The sequence below is a fragment of the Halichoerus grypus genome, chromosome 4 (genome assembly GCF_964656455.1).
Source record: "Halichoerus grypus chromosome 4, mHalGry1.hap1.1, whole genome shotgun sequence".
Lineage (NCBI taxonomy): Eukaryota > Metazoa > Chordata > Mammalia > Carnivora > Phocidae > Halichoerus > Halichoerus grypus.
In genome coordinates, this window is record NC_135715.1 from 118,577,978 (window position 1) to 118,602,191 (window position 24,214).

General features: G+C 36.9%; 1 long non-coding RNA gene and 1 pseudogene across 1 annotated transcript in view; one reads left to right on the plus strand and one right to left on the minus strand.

Moving 5' to 3' along the window:
• Positions 1–24,214, plus strand: part of LOC144381500 (uncharacterized) — a 211,008-nt gene that overhangs the window by 24,764 nt on the left and 162,030 nt on the right. The window lies entirely within an intron of this gene.
• On the minus strand, positions 18,995–19,872 carry LOC118552278 (large ribosomal subunit protein eL8 pseudogene; annotated as a pseudogene).

Here is a 24,214-nt window from a genome sequence, read left to right on the forward strand (position 1 = left end):
AATGTAAAAAATAAAAGCATATCAAATACCAAATGCTTCAGCAGCTGGAGACCTATAAACAGAATACTTGAAGACTTTACCCATATTCTTTAATTGTGGTTTTGAGGGCTCAGCTTCATTATATGTCAGTGGTAGATTGAAAATAGGAATAAATTCTTTGCGATTCCTCAACTCATGAGGTGGAGTCCAATTTCGCCACTCCTTAAAACTGGGAAGGTCTCTTGGCTTGCTTTGTCCAGTAGAATATGACAAATTATGTGTAAGAGCTCCAGGCCTGGGCCTCAAGAGCAATTGCAGCTTCCACTCTTGCTTTCTTGGAACACTACAGGCATGTGGCAAAGAATGAGTGAAACCATGGGGAGAGCATTCTCAGCTTTCCTTAGCCATCCCAGCTGTCTCAGCTAGAGGCCCAAATTCTTGAATGGGCTCAGCATAGATAAACTTTCCCTGCTGAGCCCAGTCCAAATTGTCTATCCATGCAATCTGGAACAAAGATATGAATGTTGTTTTAAACACTCAGTTCTGGAGTTGATAGTTACATAGCAAGTTCTATTTGGTGAAATAGCTACCATTTCTTAACAGGCCTTTGCTGATGACCACCTCAAAATAAGAAAAACTGACACAGATGGCAGCATCTAGCCAGAGTTCCTTTTGTACCCCATTTTCCCTCCCCAACCTTGTTTTTTTTTTTTCAAAACTTTTCTAGCTTTGTCTTCTCCTGAATTAATAAAGGCCTGACCTCTGAGAGATCATGGCAATATTTAAGAGACTTCATGGGATAGGTCCAAATGGGCACCTGGTCTTGTGCCAGAAGAATCTTGACTGAAAGGTTATTCCTTTCCTGCTCCCTGTTTCTGAGAATACCATTTAAGAGCCTGGCTCTAGAAGATGCCAGCTAACTAGAAGCAAAGTGATTTCTCAGTTTACTTTCTGGGTTATTTCCATGCATATTTGCATATGGACAATGTATAAAATGTCTTGGTAACTAATCTAACTTTTGATTAAGCTGTTACGGTGTGCAGAGCACTGTTCGTTGGTCCTTTGGGCATTCAGCAGGTATCACTATAATGCCCACCACTATTACCATCACTAACAGCAGGCACTTACTGAGTGCCTAATGCATGTAATGAACCTTATCTACATCCAAGCCAGTCTCCAAATACTTCTATCATTGGTAATGCTCATCTTTACACAATTTATATAATTCTTTATCTTTAATGACACCATTGTCATTGCATATATTGAACAGTGATGGTATATAAATGAGTAAATTATCTAATTAGACCATTTAACAAATATTTATTGAGTGACTACCAGGTCTTGGCAATTTTCTAGACACTGGGGATACAGCAATGAACAAAAAGATCCTGCCTTCATGGAGAATATATTCCATTTGGGGTGGGGATAAAAATTAAAGCTGTAGATTTTCAAGTATGCCAGATAGCAATAAATAGTATGGAGAAAAATTAAGCTGAGAGGGTCTAGAGATGGCTATTGGCTAGGATATTGTAATTTTAACTGGAGAAGGCAAATTGTGATGCGGGCCCAAGAAAACTTGACCAACTCAGTGGGAATCTCTGAAGCAGATACAGCTCATCAGAGTTGTCCCACACCAGGTCAAAATGACTGGGCCTTTGCACACCTGCTTTGCTTAGTCATTGGGTACAGGTGAGGGGATTTTAGCACCTGAGCAGATCCTGAGGGGATAACAGAGGGCATCAGCTGACCACACTTTACATTTGGGTAGCAAGTTCCTCATTGAAAGGGCATCTGGTGGTGCATCTTCATGTTTGCCCCAGAAGCCAACAGAGCTTTTGAGCAGAGAAGTAATGAGATATGAGTGGTAGCAAAAAAAAAAAAAAAAAAAAAAAAAAAGACACTGGCTATAATACTGTGAATAGACTGTAAAGAGACAAAGGAAGCCTTAAGGGAAGACAAAGTCTGGGTAAAGGAGACAGGGTAGAAGACTATTATAATACAGATGAGATGTGATTAGGGCTTAGACCAAAATAGTAGCCATGGTGGTGAGGAGGAGTAAAATTCTGAATAGATTTTAAAGTTTGTGCTGACAGTGTTCACTGATGAATATCTGATATGAGAAAGCAATCAAAGATAATTTTTTTTTTTGACGTGGTGAGCAACTGAAAAACAAAGTTTTCATTACTGAGCTAAGGAAGTTTGTGAGAAGGATACCAGGAATTAAGTTTGGGACACATTAAATTTGTGATGTCCATTCAATATCAGAGTATAGATCTTTGGTTGGTAGATGGACATTACAAATCTGTAGGTCAGGACATAATTGTATACTGAGATGTACAATATAAACTTATACAATATGGTATGTCGGTTATATCTTGATGAAGCTAGAAAAAATGTTTCTGATCAAATAAAAAGATAAATTTAACACTGGATTTAACAACATGGATGTTATTTGTGGACACTGAAGAGAAGTTTCAGTGGAGTTGTAGGGCAAATGGCTGTTTAAATTAATTCAAGAAAGAATGAGAGCAGAAGGCTTTAAGAGAGTAGCAGAACTCTGGGGAAGTTAACTACAAAGGATAGAAGAGAAACAGGGCAATAAGGGAAATGTGGGTCAAAAATAATTTTTAAATGAGAGACATTTCAACACATTTATATGTTGATCCAGTAGATCATCCAGTAGTATGTTGATCTACTGGGAATGATCCAGTAGAGAGGAACAAATTGCAGGAGAGAGAAAGGACAGTTGTGAGAGTGGTGTTCTTGAGCAGGAGAGAAGAGGCAGGATCGAATGCACAGAGGTAATAAAGCCGGCAGAGAGAGAGAGAATGAAGCATGCCGAGTTCCTCCTTAATCTCGAGGGAGTAGTCATGGTTTAGGGACATAGATGCAGATAGGTGAGCAGTGGTGGTGGAGGAAGCTAGTGAGGGTCTTCTGATTCCATTTAATTTTCCTCCATGAAATTAGAATCAGTATCATTAGTGAGAATGAGGGTGATGGGAAGATGTTGGAGGTAGAAGAGAAAGCAATGGTATAAAATTGTTTTCTAGGAAGCAGGGAAACCCTAGTTAAATAATTGTTGGATGGGGGTGTATTAAAGAGAAAGTTAGAAAAAGAAGGAAATGATGCTGGTAACTAAGATAAAGAGGTTATGTTTATTGGTAATAACAAAGTTTAGATTGCAATCATGTGTATGAAATTGGGTGTAAACTCATTGGAAGAGAATGTATCAGCGAGTGGTTGGACTGTTTGCAGGATGTTAAAATCAAAATACATGATAAGGATATTCCTGGAAGGTATGAAAGTGAATGTGGACCTTGTCAAGGAATTGGGACAAGTCACCCTAATGGTAGAATTTGAATGGATAAAATTAAAAGCTAGATTTTAGGGAAGAGAAAGTGAAAAGGTCTGGAAATGGCAATGAGGAACCAGGATAGCAGCTACCTACTTCCGGGATCAAGAGGATGGTGGGTGGGGGAAGAAAGAAGCTTCATTTGGGAGGGCTCAGGTGAAGCAGTGTCCAAAGAGGAGAGTCAGGCTCCATCCAGCAGAGCAAGCAGGTGAAGGGGGCTTGCAGAGGTGCTGGAGATAGAGGAAGCTTTGCCCAAGATGGACCGAGTCTTTGTGGGTTTCCCAAACTGGGGAGTGGATGAGGGATGCCCTAGGCATCTCGGGCTTCTTACAGGGTTTGGTATGAAGAGGGATACAGGAAATAATGAGAGCTAGCTGCTGTCTTCTAAGAACAAACTCAAAAATCAAAGTTTTGTGATACACTCAAAAGGAAACAAATCTCGGTCAGTTGTCTCAGATGTGGCAATTGGTACCACACAGGTGAGAATGCCCAATAGTGACCGAAGCTATTTCTGTATGCTCTGTCACACAGTTTCTTCTCTCCTTAACTCAGTGCTTTCTGGATGGATTTTTCCAAAGCATATTTGACAGAAATGCATCTGGAGTTTAAACCAGTTCCTAACATTGTATATCAGTCTCTGTGTTGAATCAAATATTATTAATATCTAAGAAAGGGCTTTTACCAAAACCAGAAGCCTAAGATGCTGTGTGCATGCACACATATGCATGTGTGGGTAGACACACACACAACCTCTCAGCTATGCATACAGACTGTATTTTGTGTACCTTATTGGAGGATTGAAGTGACATTTTCACTGTATGTTAATTCTTGGCTTTAATCAAGTCCTCCTACCATATGATATCATATACTTTCCTTTTATGATCCTTTTTCAAAATGTAAAATTATTGTTTGTGTGTGAATGTGAGAGAAAAAGACTCTCCTGTGTATGTGTGTGCAAAAGACAGAGACAGTGTTTATTTAAAGCCTGTCTCTTCATTAGAATATAAACTGTGTTAGGGCAGGTAGAGATTGACATGTATGCCCGGGCATAATATATCACCTAACACATAGTAGATACTCAATAATATCTGGTCAAGTAAGTGAAAAATATGATTAAATTCTGTGGTCCCTTTCAAAAAATTCATTTGATTGTGTGTTTCTTTAGCATATATGGGTGGAATGGATTGCATTCTTCTCCTGTCTTGATCTTTTCAGGCTGTTATAACAAAATATCACAGACAAGTAGCTTATAAACAACACATATTTATTTCTCACAGATCTGAAGGCCAGGAAGTCCAAGATCAAGGCTCAGGGAGATTCATTGTCTGGTGAAGACCTGCTTTCTGATACATTTTTTTTTTTGAAGATTTTATTTATTTGACAGAGAGAGACACAGCGAGAGAGGGGACCACAAGCAGGGAGAGTGGGAGAGGGAGAAGCAGGCTTCCCGCTGAGCAAGGAGCCCAATGAGGGGCTCAATCCCAGGACCCTGAGATCATGACCTGAGCCAAAGGCAGACACTTAACGACTGAGCCACCCAAGTGCCCCTCTGATACATTTTTGCTGTGTTCTCCCTCGGTGGAAGGGGGAGGGCGTTCCCTTCATCCTCTTTACTAAAACACCAATGCCGTTCATGAGGGCTCCACTCTGGTGACCTACTCATCTCCCAAGGCCCCAGGTCAAAGTACCATCTCTTTGGAGTTTAGGTTTTCAACATATCAAGTTTGAGGGGACATAAACATTCCATCTGTGGCATATCCCAAATATATTTTGGTATCCTTTTGATTATAATTTTATTAATGGGAAGCAGAGGCTTCAGTTTTAAATAATAACAAAAGTAATAACAAGCACTGTTTATTAATTGCTAGGCATTATTCCAAGCACTTGGAGTGATTAATTTGATTCTCATGACAGCCCCATGAAGTAGTTAGTGTTATTGTCCCTTTTTACATTTGGAGAAACTGAGGCATAAAATATTAAGAGTCAAAGAGTTGGAAAACAGCAGTGTGTGACATCTGAACCCAGGCAGTCTGGACCTTAACCGTGCACACTCTTAACTGCTTTGTTACGGGTGCTTCTCAATGATTGGTCTTAAGAACAGATATAATTTTCTTTTAATTTATAGTTCAACCAATTACAGTATTAAAAATAAAGGAGAAAGATGACAATTACATAAGATTGTAGGAACATTATTATTAGCATATAACTAATTTGAATATTCATCAAGTCAGTGCATTAAAGACAGCATAATGCCTTTGCCTAAAGCTGTAGACAATAAATTTATTGTGAAAGGACAAATGCCACTATAAATTTTTATTATAAAGGTTGCAAATGAATGATGATTCTTTGTCATCCTAATATTTCTTTCTGCAGTTATAGTGAAATAACTTTTTTTCAATTAAGTGCTTCCACACATTTTCAATATTTTTTCATTCCTTATTCTCTTTTCATAGATGGTGATGCTTGAAATTATATAATGACTTCCCAGGTTTTCAAAATTGGACCATGTAGGAATGAAGAATTACATATGATAGCCTAATGAAACAAGTTCTATTATATTTAGGCTATTGTAATTAGAAAAAAATGACAGTAAGATGCAGTGTAAGTTAAAAGAAATTTATACATCATTTAAATGTCTGCTTTCCCATTAGATGATAAACTTTATATCCTTTACACATTAGAAAAAAATCTTATGAAATTTAAAATGGATATACTATAGGGCATAATGATCATGGTTCAGATAGTGTAAAATACATCTTTAGCAAATAATGTCCTTTTTATAATTTTATAAATTTTTCCATAAAGACACAATACTTTTTTAAAAAGATTTCTGTCCTAACCTTTAGCACTTCAGCTATTTTCCCAGTCTCTTTTGCAGGCTTCATGGGTCTCTACCCAAATGTTCAATATGTAATGAAATTGCTCAAGACTATCCTACATCTGCTTCTTTCTAATGAAATTGCTCAAGACTATCCTATATCCGCTTCTTTCTGCAGCCATATTGCTACAACTAAAATGCCTTTAAAGCCAGCAGGTATTGTGAATGTATTAAGAGGCCTGGTAGAAAAGACAGAAAATTGTTAAAATGGAAAATGCATGTAATATCTAAATATTCTTTTTTCCCCCTAAATATTCTTAAGTTCAGAAAAATTTAAAGCATTTGGCTGGTAAAAATCAAACAACCTTCCCTGTTGGCTTGATTCAGCTCATTGAGGGCACTGCTCTATATTCTCTCCCTTTAGGAGATCTCATTTTTGCCTCTGGCCTCATTTACCATCTGGCTAATGACTCTCATATTTCTAGACCTTTCTTTGAGCTATATATTTTTGCATTCATTTGTCCATTTGGCACCTCCAATAAAGTATCCTGCATTCAGCATATCTCAGACCAAACATCTCCAAACCCAGTTTTCTTTGAATGTTTCCCACCTCCACAAATGTGGCCTCCGCCCATCCAGCTGCACCAGTTAGATATATAGAGGTTTCCTTGACAAATCCCTCTGCCATACATCACTTGCCTTCTTCGCCATGCCCCCTTCTCCTTTTTAATCCCTTTCTAAGACCTGTCAGTTACACCTTTTTAACATGTCTCTTGGGCTCTCTCTTCATCCCCACTGCCACCAGCTCCGTTTTATTTACTGTAATCTCTTACTTGGACATTTGCAACACCTGTTTACGATCTTTCTTTCTATTCAGCTTTCTCTACGGTGCGTTCTCCACACTAAAACTAGTGTGATCTTCTTAAGATAGAGATCTGATCTTGTTACTCCTTTGCTTAATATTTTTCAGTGGCTCCCAATTGCTCTTAAAACAAAATCCAAACTCCTTAAGGTAGCTACAGAGTTTTTAAAAGTTAGGCTTACCTCTTTCTCATCTAGCCTCGTTCTCCTCTCTATTCTCGTGTTGCGGCCCATCTGGTCTCCTGGAGCTGCGTGTTGACCCTCAGTCCCTCTGCCTGGAAAACTTTTTGCCATACCAACTTTGCCCAGAGCACACGTTTTCTTCCTTCAAGCCTCAGATAAGTGTGATTCCCTAGGAAAGCCTTTCTTGAATCCCTAGCCTAGAAAAGGATCTGCTTGATATATACTCATAAAGAAGCTTATTTTTTTTTTTCCTAATCACAGTTTTTCATTTTGTGTTTGTCATGCTCATCAATGTGATTATTTGGTAAAAGCATGTTCCCTCATTTGACTAGAAGCTCTACCAGAGCAGAATTTTTCTGCTTTTGCTTAGAGATTACATGTATCATAAATCTGTTTAAGTGAACAGGTGTTTAAATAAATAAAAGTATAACCTAATGCTCAGTGCAACCAGTACTTAGACTTTCAATAGGAAACCTAACAAGCATCTGAGTCCCTCATACATTTACTGTTTGGGGATGCTGTGATTTTCCACTGCTCTGCTTGAGCCTGAGGCAACTCCATATATCCTTGGTGGGCAGAATTTGCAGATGGCCTAACAGGGGTTCGCTGAGAACAGAGCCAGCAGCAACTCATGAAGAGTTGTTCTGTCATTTGTAATAGCTCCTCCAGCTGCAGCCCACATATTTTAGGGTGGCATGATAAACATCTGCTGCTGACCTCCTTACTGTGGTTTCTAACAGTGGTTTGTACTTTAAGTAGCAAATTGAGCTCTGCTGTCTTTTCCTTCCCAAGGTCTTTTGTAGGTTGACATTTTAAGTGCACATCTAGTTCTATTGTTTTTAACAATAATCCTGAGACAGGTGCAGGAGCCATCAACTGCCCTCAGGTAATGACCCTCCCAAAATGAAAAAATGACTCTACAGTATTCCTGTACATAGATACCTTCTGTTAAAATATACTGCTTGTATATTCTTCAAGTTATGTGTTACAGCTCCATTGAAAAATCCTAAACTCTTGAGGGTCAGGTGATCATCAGTTTTGCCTTTGCTTCTTTCCCAACAGACAAATGCAGTGTTCTGAAACAGTGGCCATTTTATAAACATCAGTATCTGAAAACTTAGGAAGACTGGCCAGTGACACCAATAAGATACGGTAGTGTGTCTGGGAAGTCAGATATTTTGGCATATAGAGATTCCAATATATTTTTGTGGTGATAAAAATGAATATTGGCTGATCCAAAGGGGTACGTGCACCCTGATGTTTATAGCAGCAATGTCTACAATAGCCAAACTATGGAAAGAGCCAAGATGTCCATTGACAGATGTATGGATAAAGAAGATGTGGTATATATATACAATGGAATATTATGCAGCCATCAAAAGGAATGAAATCTTGCCATTTGCAACGACGTGGATGGAACTGGAGGGTATTATGCTGAATGAAATAAGTCACTCAGAGAAAGACATGTATCATATGACCTCACCGATATGAGGAATTCTTAATCTCAGGAAACAAACTTAGGATTGCTGGAGTGGTGGGGGGTGGGAGGGATGGGGTGGCTGGGTGATAGACATTGGGGAGGGTATGTGCTATGGTGAGCACTGTGAATTGTATAAGACTGTTGAATCACAGACCTGTACCTCTGAAACAAATAATACATTATATGTTAAAAAAAAAAAGAAGAAGATAGTAGGAAGGGAAAAATGAAGGGGGGAAATTGGAGGGGGAGACAAACCATGAAAAACTACGGACTCTGAGAAACAAACTGAGGGTTCTAGAGGGGAGGGGGTGGGGGGATGGGTTAGCCTGGTGATGGGTATTAAAGAGGGCACGTTCTGCATGGAGCACTGGGTGTTATACGCAAACAATGAATCATGGAACACTACATCAAAACTAATGATGTATGGTGATTAACATAACATAATAAAATTTAAAAAAATGAATATTGGCAACTCTGAAAACCTTACACGTATTACTTTGTTTCTAGGAATATATTAAGGCAAATCCCAAGCATTATTTTATTTTTCACCCAAAAATACATGAGTATGCATCTCTAATGAATAAAGACATTTATTTTTGTAATATAAGCACCATTATCACAGCTAACAAAATTAACAATCATACCCTAATTCTATTTAATACCCAATTTATTTTGAAATTTTCCTAATTGTCTTAGAGTTGTCTTTTTCGTAGAGTATCACCCCAAGCAGGATGCCACATTGCTTTTGATTTTTATGTCTCTTCTTCTTTTTTTTATTCTTAAAGATTTTATTTTTAAGTAATCTCTTCACCCAAGGTGGGGCTCAAACCAAGATCAAGAGTTGCATGCTCTACTGACTAAGCCATCCAGGCACCCATCTCTTAAATGTTCTTTATGCTCTAACAATCTCTCATCCTTTTGTTCTCATGCCACAGCTGAGTTGGAGAAATTGAGTCCAACACCCTGTCTTTGTCTGATGGTTTCCTTGTGGTATCATTTATCATGTCTCTCCATCCCCTTATTTCTAGTAAAATTGTAATAATATATAGAGAGGTAATTAGATTCGGATTCATTTATTTGACAAGACATCCTCATAGGTTGTGCTCTGTACTTCCTAGTGCATCACATTAGGAGGAACAAAAATATCTGTTTCACTTTGTACTAATGCTTGCATTTGAGTATTAACAGCCCAATCCTTCCATTAAAAGATTCCCATCAATTTTTTACTCAGTAATTTTAGAATCCATTGATTATTATCTGTATTCATTATTTAATTAGCATTTGCAAAATGGTGATTTTCTAATTTTACCACTTTATCTGTGTCAATTGGCTGTAACTATCTCTAAAGAACAGACTCTATTTGGCTAACTTTTTCAATAAGAAAAAAGGATGCCTTTTTAATTTTTTTCTTTAAAAGATCAATTTTCACAGTCATAAGTTGTTTTCTAACAAATTTTATAGTATCTAATCAGTTTTAAAAATATTTCTTACAGACTTTACTACATCAAGTGTTTTCATCCATTGCAATGTTTATACTTTTTGATGCTCACTCTCACGTAATTTAGGACAGTGGGAGTCCCATCAAGTTGGCGCCTATAATCTTTAGACATGGTGCCCTAGGGTTATCTTGTACACTTTTTGCCCCAGATCTGGTATCAGCCATTTCTCCAAAGAGTACTAGTTCCTTTTAGTGGGAAATAATAGAGACTACAATCTGGGTCCTGTAAATATTCTCCAGGAGTGGGCTGGCGTTGCTTTTTGGACTTTCCAATAGACAAAGCTGGAAAACAGATACATAATTCTAAGGGGAAAGTTTCCAGTGTATATAGAAGTTACTGTTCAGGTGTACAATTACAAGGTATATAATTTGATTTTTTTTTCTTGTATCTAATTCCTTTACTACGGATGGGTGGATGGATAGATGGATATATAGAAAAGAAAGAGATGAAAGTGTTTTTCTCTCCTAGGTTAAAAAACAAATTCACCAATGTTTTCCAGTACTTTTAGAATTTCATTTTTTTATTAGGAGATCTCTGATTCATTTGGAATTTATCCTCATACACAATAGGAGGAATGGATAAAATTTTATAAATTTCCATAGGTTTATCCAGTTGTCCCAATACCATTTACTAAAAATCTGTCTCCCCTTGACTTTAGATGACACTTTTATCATTACTAAATTCTATACATACTTGGTGTTTTGGATATTCTATTCCCATAGTTTTTCAGTTTATTAGTGAAATAATACCATGCTGTTTCATTTATGGAGTCCTTAAAGTGTTCTAATATCAGCTATAATTATCCCCAACACATACTTTTTCAGCCTTTACTCTGCTGATTTTGCTTGTTTATTTCTTAATGAACTTTCTAATCAACTTGTCTTATTCCGAGGAAAAACATCATGGTATTTTTATGGGGATTGATTACATTTCAAAATTAACTTAGAATTAACACCTTTATGAAGTGGAATTTTCATATTCAAGAATAAGGTATACATTTCTGTTTGGTCATGTATCAATCACATCTTTCATGAGTATCTATATTTTTCCTTACGTCTTTTATTGCACTTTTAAAAGTTTATGCCTAAATATGTTATTATTATTATTATTACTACTACTACTTATTATTTCATTGTAAAGAAAGCATTCCTTTACACTGCATCCTTAAAGTGGCTGTTGCTATTGCTTATAAAATGCTAAGGCTATTGATTTGGGGATGTTAATTTTATATCCTGCCACTTTACTAAACTCTTATTGTTTATAGTAGGTTCTCATTGATTCTTTTGGGGTTTGTAGTTGTAATATTATAGTTCTGCCTATGATGATAATCTTCCAAATTTTTATGTCCGTCTGTCTGTCTATCTATCTATCTATCTATCTATCTAAAACCAATTGGGTTTACATAATGCCTCCTGTTTAGTGGGAAATACAACTGAAGTTACAGTTAACTTGTTCCAGACTTCAGCAGTAATGCTTCTAGAGTATTTCCATCAATTGTTGACTTTTGCATTGAAGTAATACAAATTTTATTATATTAAGGAAATGTCTGTTAATTATTAATGAATTATGTTTCTTCTTAGATCTATTAATGTGTATCACATTAAAAGATTTCCAATTTTTTAAAAGATTTTATTTATTGATTGATTAGGGAGAAAGAGCTCGAGCAGGGGAGAGGGGAATGGGGGAAGGGGCAGAGGGAGAAGCAGACTCCCCGCTGAGCAGACTCCCAGGACCCCGGGATCATGACCCAGATGCTTAACTGACTGAGCCACCCAGGCACCCAAGATTTCCAAATTTTGAATCAAACATACAAAACAATATTTTCAGCAGTTATATAAGAAACTCCTGTTTTCCCTTTACCAGTATTCATCATTTTTTTTACCCTTTGTCCCTTTATCACTTTCCCTCTCCATCTGTGTGTGTATGCGTGCATGCATGTGTGTGCACGCACATGTGTGCACATACACATGTATGCATGTGTCCAGGGCACAAGTATATAATTTTTCTGAACCATTTGTGATTAAGTTGGAGATATGCCTATTTACTGTGTGTGTGTGTTTTTTTTCTAATAGTTATCTTAACATATACATTCAGTTCATTGTTTTACTGATACTGTTTACCACTTTTATAACAATGATGCCATTAGTAACTTCCTCTATTGTTCTCTCCCTTTCTCCCAGAATTTAATTAGATAGGTTAGCCTCTTACACCAATTGACAACCTATGAGTTAGTGAACTTATATATTCCATACACTCAGCCCTTCTTACTATTTAGTAGCTGTAATGTATTTATTCTGTCAGAGAACATATTTATACTCTATTTGGTCATGTTATCACCACTGATTGGTGTTAGCTTTACAATTACATTTATTTTAGTCATTGTTTTGTAGTTAAAATGCTGAAAATTCCTCTGAATTCATGGTAGACTCCTCTGTTAAATTCTCAGAAATAGATCGTGGAATCAGTGTTCTCTGTGCTCTTGCAAATTTATAATGGTATGATTGAGAAATCAGTTTGGCCTAATTTAAAACCCTGAGCTCACACTTCTTCGTTAAGTACTTATATCTCTATTATCTTATGTTATGAAGTGTTACTGTTGATGTTTGTTTGCAATTCAGTTATCTTTCCCTTATACCTGATCTGGTCTTTTTATTTAGATGCTTAAGAATTCTTTCTTTAAACCTGATAGTTTTACTGGAAGTTGTTGGAGTCTGACCATTCTTCAGTAATTTTCCCAACTGCATGAGTACCCTTGCAAATATGTAGACTTAAGCCTTTTATTTTCCAGGATTATATGAATTACACTATTATTTGTAACGACCATGTTTTTCTCCTTAGGTTCACCTACTATATCTATATTATAACTTCTTTCTTGTTTTCTACCTCTATCTAACCATGCATCTGTATATACATACATGCACATAATTTTTGGTGGTCATATTTATTCCTTTTTATCCTTGTTTTCCTGACTTTACCTTTCATGGATATTTCTTCATTCAAGTTTATTCTACATGAGCTTTCCATACTGAAAAACAGTACTTTTTTTCTTATTTCTAATTTGGTAGCTAGTTTTAAAAGCTCTAGTTGCAAAACCTTCTTGTTTTGTAATCTTATTTTTGAGAATTTTCTATTTCTGATTTATATTTTTCATGAAGCACTTTAGAGTTTTTTTAATTTACATTTGTTTTTTTTCCTCTGTTCACATGCTGTGCTCCTGTGTATTTCTGATTTGTGGTCAGGCTTTTTAGTGGATTTTCATGTTTTTGTATTTATGTTAAGTTCATTTTCTTTTTTTATTTTAATGGAGTTTTCTTGTCTTTTTAAGGGAATGTTTTTGTGATGAGGAATGGGTTGGTGTAGCTTCACTTCTTGATTGCTCTCTTCCATTGTAACTATAAAGTATTAAAAATATGACTTCCTTGTGGAACCATGTCCACAATTCTAAGCAGTGCTTCCTTAGGACTTCCCTCCCTCTACTACCTGGAATCTGAAACTTCTTTCATCTTCATTCCTAGGGTTTTTGCCTTACTCAATTTGCCTTCTATTCACAGAACTTTTTAATTTATTATTATTATTTTTTTTATCCTTTTGGGTCTCCATAATTTCATCAATAATTCCAAAATCCTTCATGGGTGGACCTGACTAGTGCTCTTAACTAGTTCCTTATGTTGGAACTCACCCTCGAAGGGGAGCGAGTTTATTCTTACTCAACTTTCATGGACTATTCTTAGATCTGTATGCTGAGGATTCCAAAAAGAAAATATTCCCCTCTTGCATGTGAGTTTTTGGTGGGAGTTACTCATGGTTTCTGAGCTCTTAGTACCACTGCAGCTACCCTTTCTCTTGTCCTGTACAGGTCATGCTACCAGTGGTGGTGTCACTAGATTTTTTCCAGATGTCCATGTTTTTTTTCTTTATGTTTTTGGCTTTATGAAAAGATTGGGGAGATTTGAAGAGTACACTTATAAGCCTCTTTATTCCATACTACCTACACTCTCAATTCTCTATCCTCTCCACTTTCATAATTTGCTGTGAATACTAACACAGTACAAAATAGTATGCACTTTGGCTTTTAAAAGAGGTGAAGAAGTAGACATATATTTTCATTGTCATTATAAAGAAAAACAAATTTTTCAGGATAAATTTTAAACAGAAAAAGTAATATTCTCATGAGAACCATGCTGTTTTTTGACATCAATATTTTATAAATTGTCAATCAAACGTGAAAACAGTGGATGTAAATATTTAAATGATTCTGTGGATATAAAGTTTAAATGGGGTCAACATATTAGCATTAATTTCTTTTTTGGAGTTAAAAACATTGTTTCTGATTAAAAAAATAATCTTAATGGAGTCTACCCTAAGGCTGAAGATCAGCAGTATGGATAAATTTGACAAGTGATCTTTAAAAAAGAATTCTTACCAAATTATTATTGTCACAGTTTGATATACACACATCCTGAATTGACTCCCACTGTGTCGCATCCTCATCACATCCCTTGAGTAGGTTATATTGCAAAGGTGATGGAATGTTGCTCCTATGATTATGTTAATGTTGTGTATGACCCTATAGTAGCAGAATGGAGTCAGAGATTCTTCTGTTAACCTTGAAGAAGCAAACACCCTGCCTATGGAGAAAGGCCACATAGCAGGGAGCTGTGGGCAGCCTTTAGCATGTGGGTGTCTTCCACCACCACAGGGAATTGCATTCGGTTGACAACCTGATGTGTGGATGCAGATTTTTACAGTTGAGCCTTCAGATGAGAACCTGTGAAAAAGCCTGAGCAGAGGATACATCTAAGCTGTTATGCCTTGATTCCTGACCTGCAGAAACTGTGCTGTTTTAAGGTACTAAGTTTTGGGTAATTTGTTGTGCATCTGTAGACAACAAATACATAGGACATTACAAAAAGTAAAAGTGAAGGGTTTAGAAGGGAAAAGAAAGAGGAGGTAGGGACACATCAGAGGTAAATGCTTTGACTATGTGATCTCAGTAAGTGCTGGAACCTCTCAAATCCAGTGGCTTTTCTCCAAATACATTAGAAAATGATAATAAACTTTCTAAATTAACATTAATTACTGGGTGGATTTTTTTTCTTAGTTGTTGGCAGATCTTGTGTGTAATGTCATTTGCTTCCAGATTAATTTTCAGCAAATCTTAGGGCCTCAAAATTTGTGTGTGTGTGTGTGTGTGTGTGTGTGTGTGTAGATAAGAGCATGCATTTATATCTCTGTTCTTTCCATTATTTTGCAGTGTTCCTACATTGATAAATATTTATTGAGTGCCTTTTCTGATCTACATATTGAGTTATTAAAATACTATGGAGCTAACCCTATTATTATCCACATCTTATGATGAGAAAACTGAATCTACTTGAATTTAGGTAGTTGTCTAATGTCACATCATACATAAATGGGGAAATGAGGATTCAAACTAGTTTGTTTGGCTCTGGAATCTTGAGTATTCACCATAGTCCTAGCAGTCAGCCCTCTGTCCTTCACTTCATTCCAACTAAGTCAAGGACACACCCTCTTTATTCTCATAAACCTTATGATTTGAGCAAATAAAAGGAATTTTACTCCCCCCAAATATAGATAACTCTTGATTTAATCCAAACAAGCCATTTTCAATGAGAAAACCAAAAGGATTAGTGATATTTTTGAACTCATGTGGTTAGGGTAAGTGTAAGTCAAGATCTAGGACGGCCAGAGTTTGCTCTTTATAGTTAAAAAAAAAAAAAAATAAAGCAAAGATGAATGGACACACATTAACTGATTAAATAGGGCGAGGCCAGAATAAGCAAATAGTGGAGAAAGTGGTTATAGTGGTAATGTGGTCTACAATGGAGACTTAACAGTAACAGATGAATGAGAAACGTTAGTGTACAATTGCTTAATGTATTCTTCCTTTTATCTCATACTCGTCTGTTTCTTGCCTCTTTTTTTGCTTTTCTCAGTCTTTCTTATCTTTTAGTTCCATCTCAATGTCCTAATGCATGCCCAAGTGGGACAGGATTTGGTAAACATTGTCAGGGATGAGGAATTCTAGGCCATTTCTTGTCTTGTTGCATGCTGAGCCTGACTGAGTCAAAAATAAATGTATTTTGCTCTTCATTTCTGCTGCCTTCTCATGGGAGGTGTCAGAGGAACAAGGTTGAATTGCTTAGGGCTCAGAAGTGAGAAGAAACCACTGGGCTTGGAATGCAGCACAGAAATCAGAATTGTGAGATTCCAGAGAGGCAGATGCATAATGCATGTCAGACTGCGGCTCCTTAGGGTGTCCTCCTGGGTGAGGTGAGGTGGGTGAAAACGAAGTCTGAAAACCAGCATTGGAGGTAGTCCAGGCAGGGATGTGGAAGTCTGGTGAGGAGTGAGTGACAGGTGAATGTCTTGGCTTGCAGGCAGAAGATGATTTCGGAAAAGCTTGGGAACAGGAAGTCACTACCCAGGGACAGACACGCTGGTTATCAGCACCAAGCAAATCCAGTGAGAAGCTCAGACTGCAGGCCATGAGAAAGATGAGAAGCAGCACAGTGAGACTTCTGTTCAGGAAGTGCTTAGATGTGAGGCAAGACACCATCAGGATATTCCTGGACCGATCACTCAAAACAGAAACCAAGTAACGGGAACTGGGTTACCAGGCAAAATTGCTTAACAAAGAGACCAGAGCTGGTTATAAAAATAGGTTATATATAAAAAAGCTGGTTATAGAAACAATGCTAGCCTAGGGAAATATCAAGAATGATAGGACTTAACATTATCAAATTACTGAATTCCTGGATGGGATTCTTTAAAAATCCTAGCTAGCTTTTGATTCCAGGATCTGTGACAGGGCTGAGCATGAAAGGTCATGGAGCTTAATTAGCATTTGGTTTGGGCATCTGAGGAATGCGGGATAGAGGAATGCTTTAGCTTTCTTAATGCTTCGATTAAATTGTTTCCTCTTATTTTAACCAGGTGGTATCTGTTATTTATGCTATTTGCATTTCTAACTCCACTGAAGGAAATTCTCAAGTGATAGAACAAGGGTGAAACTCTAATTTTGGATTTAGCCTCATAGAGGGAAAGTTTGTTTAACTTTAAACTTCAAATGTTAAGCATAGGTTAATTTATATCACAAGGCCAAAGTATCATATTTCTTTAAGTCTGATGTTCTGAACATTAAAATTTAAATATTTTATCAAAGTTTCTATTAACAACAGAATCTGAAACTGTTACAGGGATATATGCCAATTGAGTGTACTGGATTCCTAGATTATAAAAGAAAGGATGTTTTTTAAAAAAATTCATATATCTTGGGGTGCCTGGGTGGCTCAGTCGTTGAGCGTCTGCCTTAGGCTCAGGTCATGATCCCAGGGTCCTGGGATTAAGCCCCACAGCAGGCTCCCTGCTCGGCGGGAAACCTGCTTCTCCTTCTCCTTGTGTCTCTCTCTGTCAAATAAATAAAATCTTAAAAAAAAAAAAAGAAAAAATTCATATATCTCTTCCACAACAGTGAATTTTTATGCTTTGTTGAATAAAAGTACAATTTTTAAAATAATACTCACTTTTGAGAGGACATTATTCTAATTGCATTGTGGTATATGTGCCTGAAAGTGCACATATCACAAATGTACAGCTCAACAAATTTCCAAAAAGCTGAGCATACCCATGTAACCAGAGCTCAAATGGGGAGCAGGGGAACAATACAAAACAATACTAGCCTCTAGGCAGTACACCGTGCCTCCAAAGTGACCACTAAGCTACCTTGTACCATCATGGATGAGTTTTTTTGTTGTTGTTGCTTTTGTGAGATAAATCTCACGATTTCATAATCTGATATAATAATATATAATAAGAATGAATGTTACGAATGAATATGTTGTTAGTAAACATAAAGAATATATTCTTTATATATTTATTATATTGTATATTAATAGAATAAATATTCCTTATTAACAAATGTATTCCTGGAGTCTAAATTTTTCTTTCAACATGCTTTGGAATTCATCTGTAATATTGAAAGAAGTTTATAGTTCATTTAATTCTCATTGTTGTATTTCATTTGGTGAATATGCCACAATTCATTTATCCTGATGAACATTTGGGTAATTTCTGACTTAAGGCTATTTTGAATAGTACCGCTATAAACATTTTAGTGCATGTCTTTTGGAAAATATATGTATGTTATTCTTGTTGGGTGAAGGGGAATTCTAGTCCATAGGTTATGCTTATCTTCAATTTTAGTTGAAGCTGCCAAATTAGTAGTGCTTGAGGGTTTGAGTTTTTCTATATCTTCGTCAACACTTACTTTCGGTTTTTCTCTTTTTAGCCATTCTGGAGTCTGTGTACTGATGTTTCTTTGGGTTTTAACCTTCATTTCTCTGATAACTGAAGAACTTCACAGCTTTTTATACATTTATTGAATAGTTGGATATGCTCTTTTTACAACTGTCTGCTCAAGCCTTTTGTGCGTCTTTTCATTTGGTTGCCTTTTTAAAATTTGAGTTTTTTATGTAATTTTTAAAAATTTTATTTATTTATTGGAGAGAGAGAGAGAGAGAAGCACAAGTTGGGAGGGCAGAGGGAGAGAAAGAAGCAGACTCCCCACTGAGCCCAGAGCCTGAGAGGGGCTTGATCCCAGGACCTTGGGATCATGACCTGAGCTGAAGGCAGACACTTAACTGACTGAGGCACCCAGGCGTCCCAGTTTTTTATGTGATTTTATACAAGTCCTTCATTGAATATGTGTGGCATAAATGTCTTCTTCCACTCTCTGGGCTTGCCTTTTTATCCTTAATCATCTCTTTTAATAAGCAGAGTAATTAATTTTTTTTTGACACTGGCTGAAAGACAATGTTTTATTACTTGTATGTACAGAAAATTCAACAGCGTCCACTCAGCCCAGTTTGGTGGCCAGTTCTTTAGCCTTTGCCTTTTCCAGCTTGGCGATGCGAGCCACAGACTTCACACCCAGGACGTTGCCTCCCCAGTGGCAGCAGATCTCATCCTATCTGTCATTGTGATTGGTCCTGATGGCTTCCACAAGCTTTGCCAGAGCTCCTTTGTCTTCCGAGTTGACCCGTGTGAAGGTGACAGTGGTGCAGGTCTTCCTGTGGACCAGATGCCCCAGCCTGGCCTTCCCCTTGATAATGCAGTAGGGAACCCCCATCTTACGATACAGGGCAGGCAGGAAAACCGCCAGCTTAGTGGGATCCACATCATGTGTAATCACTACCAGCTGAGCCTTCTTGTTTTCCACCAAGGTGGTGACAGTGTTAACCCCAGCTCGAAGGACGGGTGGCCTCTTAGTGGGGACATCCCCTTTGCCTGCAGCTTTCTTCTCAGCCCGGGCCAACAATCTCTGCTTCTTCTCCTGCTTTGTCTCCAGTCTGTACTTGTGGGCCAGCCTAAGCAGTTGAGTAGCTGTCTGGGGGTCCAAGGCCTGGGTGAACTGGTTAATCGTGGGAGGCACTTTTAGATGTTTATACAGAATAGCCCTTTGCCATTGCAGCAGGATGTAGCGGGGCCATTTGACAAAGCGGGTGAGGTCCCTTTTGGGCTAGATGTCCTGTCCGATGCCAAAATTCTTGGGCCTCTTCTCGAACAGGGGATTGACCACCTTCTTGTCCTCCTGCTTCTTCATGACAGCAGGGGCCAGGGCCACCTTCTTCCCCTTCGCCTTCTTCCCTTTCGGCATCTTGGGTTGCTGGAGGAGAGAGCCAGAGTAATTAATTTTAACATAATTAAAATTACCAATTTTTCTTGTTGGTGTTTTTAATGTGCTGTTTAAGAAATCTTTGTTTACTGCAAGGTTACAAAGATGTTCCCTGTTTTTTTTTCTATATGTTTTATTGCTTTACTTTCCACATTACATCTAAAAACCATGTAGAATTGACTTTTTGTTTATGGTATGAGGTAGAAGGTCAAGATACTTCCACACCCCCCCATATAGATATTAATTGTCCCACAACTACTTATTAAAGACACCATATTTTGGGCGCCTGGGTGGCTCAGTCGCTTAAGCATCTGCCTTCGGCTCAGAACGTGATCCAGGGTCCTGTGATCAAGTTCCACATAGGGCTCCCTGCTCCACGGGAGCCTGCGTCTCCCTCTGCCACTGCTTCTGCCTTTGCCTCTGCCTCTGCTTCTACCTCCCTCTCTCTCTCTGTGTCTCATTAATAAGTAAATAAAATCTTAAAAAAAAAAAAGATACCATATTTGCCTCACTTGCATTGCCATGATGTATTTTGACTTGGCATTATTAGAGGAATTTTCACAAAAAAAAGAATATTCATGGCAATGCCATTACCTTTCTCATTGATACTTAAGCTTTTCTTTGATTTATCCTAAATTTTAGATTGCAACTCTTGGCTAGCAATGTCTTAAAATTTCAGAGTTACAGTGTCAAAGCATTGCTGGATTGCTTATCATTTAGAAGCCAACATCCTTTCTTTGGCAGACAGAGGTAGTCTATTTCCTTAACACTACTCTTCCAGTCAATTAAAGGAAGACCCTTGCCTTCCTTTCCTAACTCACAGAATAGCTGCTTCCTTTACCTGGAACAGAAAAAAAAAAAAAAAAAAAAAAAATATATATATATATATATATATAAATATCAATATTAGGCTCTTGAAAATAGGAAAAATATCATTTCTGTTTTTCCCATCAAAAAGAGAAAGGTTTGCTTGTTTTTTTTTTTTGTTTTGTTTTTTTTTTTAGTACCTTTTCCCTCAGTTATCTTTACTGGGTACTACAACCTAAGAGTGTATGTGTGCATAGTATACACACACACACACACACACACACACACACACACACATATATATGCAAAAGATGTGCTTAGTTTTATAACAGTCTTGGATGAAATTGGACTGGTGGCTTTAGGACATTACCCTTCAGACACATTTCTTTTGTAAAAGACTGCATTCTTGTAATGGAGAAAATATTTTGAAAAAAAATTCAAAATATTTTAAAGATAAATATAAAATCTTTTGTTCCGGTGTCTGAAAATTTTACTTAATTATATTCAACAAATGTATAGGGACTGAATTTACTCTATACTTTAGACATCATGATACTCCATCTCACTATATACATATATATTTACAATCATGCACATATATATTCACACATAAGCACATATAAAAGACATTTTTTATTCAAGGAGCTTGTAATCAAAATGTATGTCTGCACATACATTTATATATAATTTCATACACATGCATATTATTTTGTAAGTACTGTTGTATCTTTAGAATCTTTTTAAATGTCTTAAGTTCTAAATTCCTAAAGAAATCTGACTTTAAAATAGTTCTCTTTGCACATATATCACCACACCAATATATGTGATGATTTTTTATGGCAATTCTTGAGTTTAAGCCTCAAGATTAGATATATAACTGAGTTAATAAAACATTTTTTTCTTTCATGCTGGATTGTAATAATTTAATCTCAGAAAAATACCATACATAAAGCCAACTTTAATCTTAAATCATATTTCAGTATATGATCTAAAATTTAAATTCATAAATAGTAATATCAACTCTAAGACAACATATTTGGTACAGTCATTGTAATAGCCTCCTAGTACATTTGATATCATTAGGTCATGGGGAAGTCAAATTACCCTTAGTAAAAGATGATGCATCATTTGTTAAGTCAAACCTCTTCTGTGTGCTGAAAATTCACGAAAGGAAAGTGAAGCGTATGAAGAAGACTGGCAGCAACCTTGACTGTTAGAGAGTGGAAATAAAGACCTTAAGATTCTGAAGGCACAAATCCAATGGCTTTAGTTGTTTAAGTCTAGAAAGACAACACAAAATGAGAAAGTTGACTATGATTTTGTCTCAGAGAAAGAGAACCATTTTGCCTGTGGGATAGTAGAGATCCAGGGACTGCAGGTCAGCTGCGCAGGATGAATATTGTGTGGTCTATAGGAATGGTCTGTAAGCAATATTTTATGGAATTAATCTCACAAATACTAGGATTGATCAAGTGTGTGAAACACACTGGGGTTACTCCTGGGCTTGTTAGCAGTCACCTGCAATTTACAATGAATTTATACAAGGGAGTATAAAAAAGACATAAATGCTATTATGCACTTACATAATACAGCTTTCATTGCTAACATGACAAATCAGACAATGAGCAAAAGTCTTTCTGGCTTGGGCTAGTTATCTGGCTAATCAATTCTGGTCAATCTGAAGTAGCAGCCTTAAACTTACAAAGGGTCTAGGTCTCCTAGGGTCTCCTAGGCATATTGGTTATTATTGAGGCGGGGGCAGGGAAACTTACAGCTTTCCCAGAATATTACCTCATAGCCTGGGAAAACCTAAAATCTCTCTTGTTAGGTGATAGATTTAGATAGAATTAAGATCTATCCTAGGTGTTCCCAATCCCAGATTTATTGGAAGATCTTACCAGGACATCAAAGGGGTTTTGCCCAGGAGCCATGTGGCTTAAAGAAAAAAAAAAAGGAAGATTTTTAGCAGAGTATCCCAAATTTCATTTGCTTGCAAATCTTATGCCTTTCTATTCATATTTAAGATGAATATAAAACATGTTGTTAGGCCATCAGTAGAAGTGAGGTCAATGAGATAGAAAAAGTCACGTGTCTCAGAGAAACATTTTGGGGAAGGAATATGCTACTGTTCTTTCTTTTTGTAATAGTATTTTGAATCATTTTTTAATTTTTAATTTATAAAGTAACCCATATGTTAAAAATGATATGTAAGGCATAATGCAAAGATGATTGAGTATAATTTGAGACCAGAGTAGAATGGTATGAATGTTTCCCTGTTTATTCCTTATGGACTTTTACAGAATTCATTGGCTTGAATATGGAGAATTATAATCTGCTTCCTTCTTTGTGATTTCATGAGACAGAGCAAGCATGCCATCAAGAGCACCCAGGAAAAGCTTCCATGAGTTTTAGTTTAGCTGACACTCAAATTTAATTTTTTGGTATTTTCTTATCTCCTCAGGGAAACAGAGTCATAGTTACATAAAACACAGAATGGGAGGTAAAATGAACCATTTATGTGGTCCCTAATGGTTTTCTGCAAAGTAAGGCATCTTTCACACACTTGAATCCTCTGTAAATTATTTCATTCTATGGAAAATTTCATGGTCATAGAACAATTTCTAGAATAGCCAACTTGAGCAAATGCTTTCTAACAACACAAAAATCCATTTGACCAAAAAAAGTGCTTCTAGAGATAAACCACACCATCATGTTTCCAGTTGTCTTTGGAGAACTAAGTGAATAATTGATAGGCCCACGTGGAACTCAGTTTTAGCTGAGGGACTCTAGAACATCTGCTCATACAGCAGGTGAGAGAAACAAGAAATGCATTATGGGAAGTAATTTTTCTGCTAGAAAAATCTACACTTAAGTGGACAATTGATGTGAGGGCACATAGGAGACTGTGGTTTTATTTTTTTAAAAATTATTTATTTGAGAGAGAGAGAGAGAGACAGAATGAGCATGAGTGGGGTGGTGGGGGGCGGCAGAGGCAGAGGGAGAAGCAGACAACCTGATGACAGGGAGTCCTACACGGGGCTCAATCCTAGGACCCTGAGATCATGACCTGAGCCAAAAGCAGACACTTAACCAACTGAGCCACCCAGGTGCCCCAAGATTGTGGTTTTAAAAAGACAGTTTTAAAAAGAAAGGAATGAAATTTATTTTTTCCATTTTTATTGAGATTTAGTTGACATATAATATTGTAGTAAAGTTGTACAACATAATGATTTGGCATATGTATATATTGCTCAATGATTACCACAATAACTTTTGTTAACTGTCATCACCTCACATAGCTATAATTTTTTTCTTGTACTGAGAACTTTTAAGATCCAATCTTAGAAACTTTCAAATACACAATACAGTGTTGTTAATGATAGTCACCATGGCATACATTATATCCCCAGAACTTATATATCTGATAACTGGATTTTGTGCCTTTTGACAACCTTCACCCATTTCCCCCTCCCCAACTCCTTGCCTCTGGCAACCACCAATCTGTTCTGTTTCTATGAGTATAGTTTTTGAGACTGCA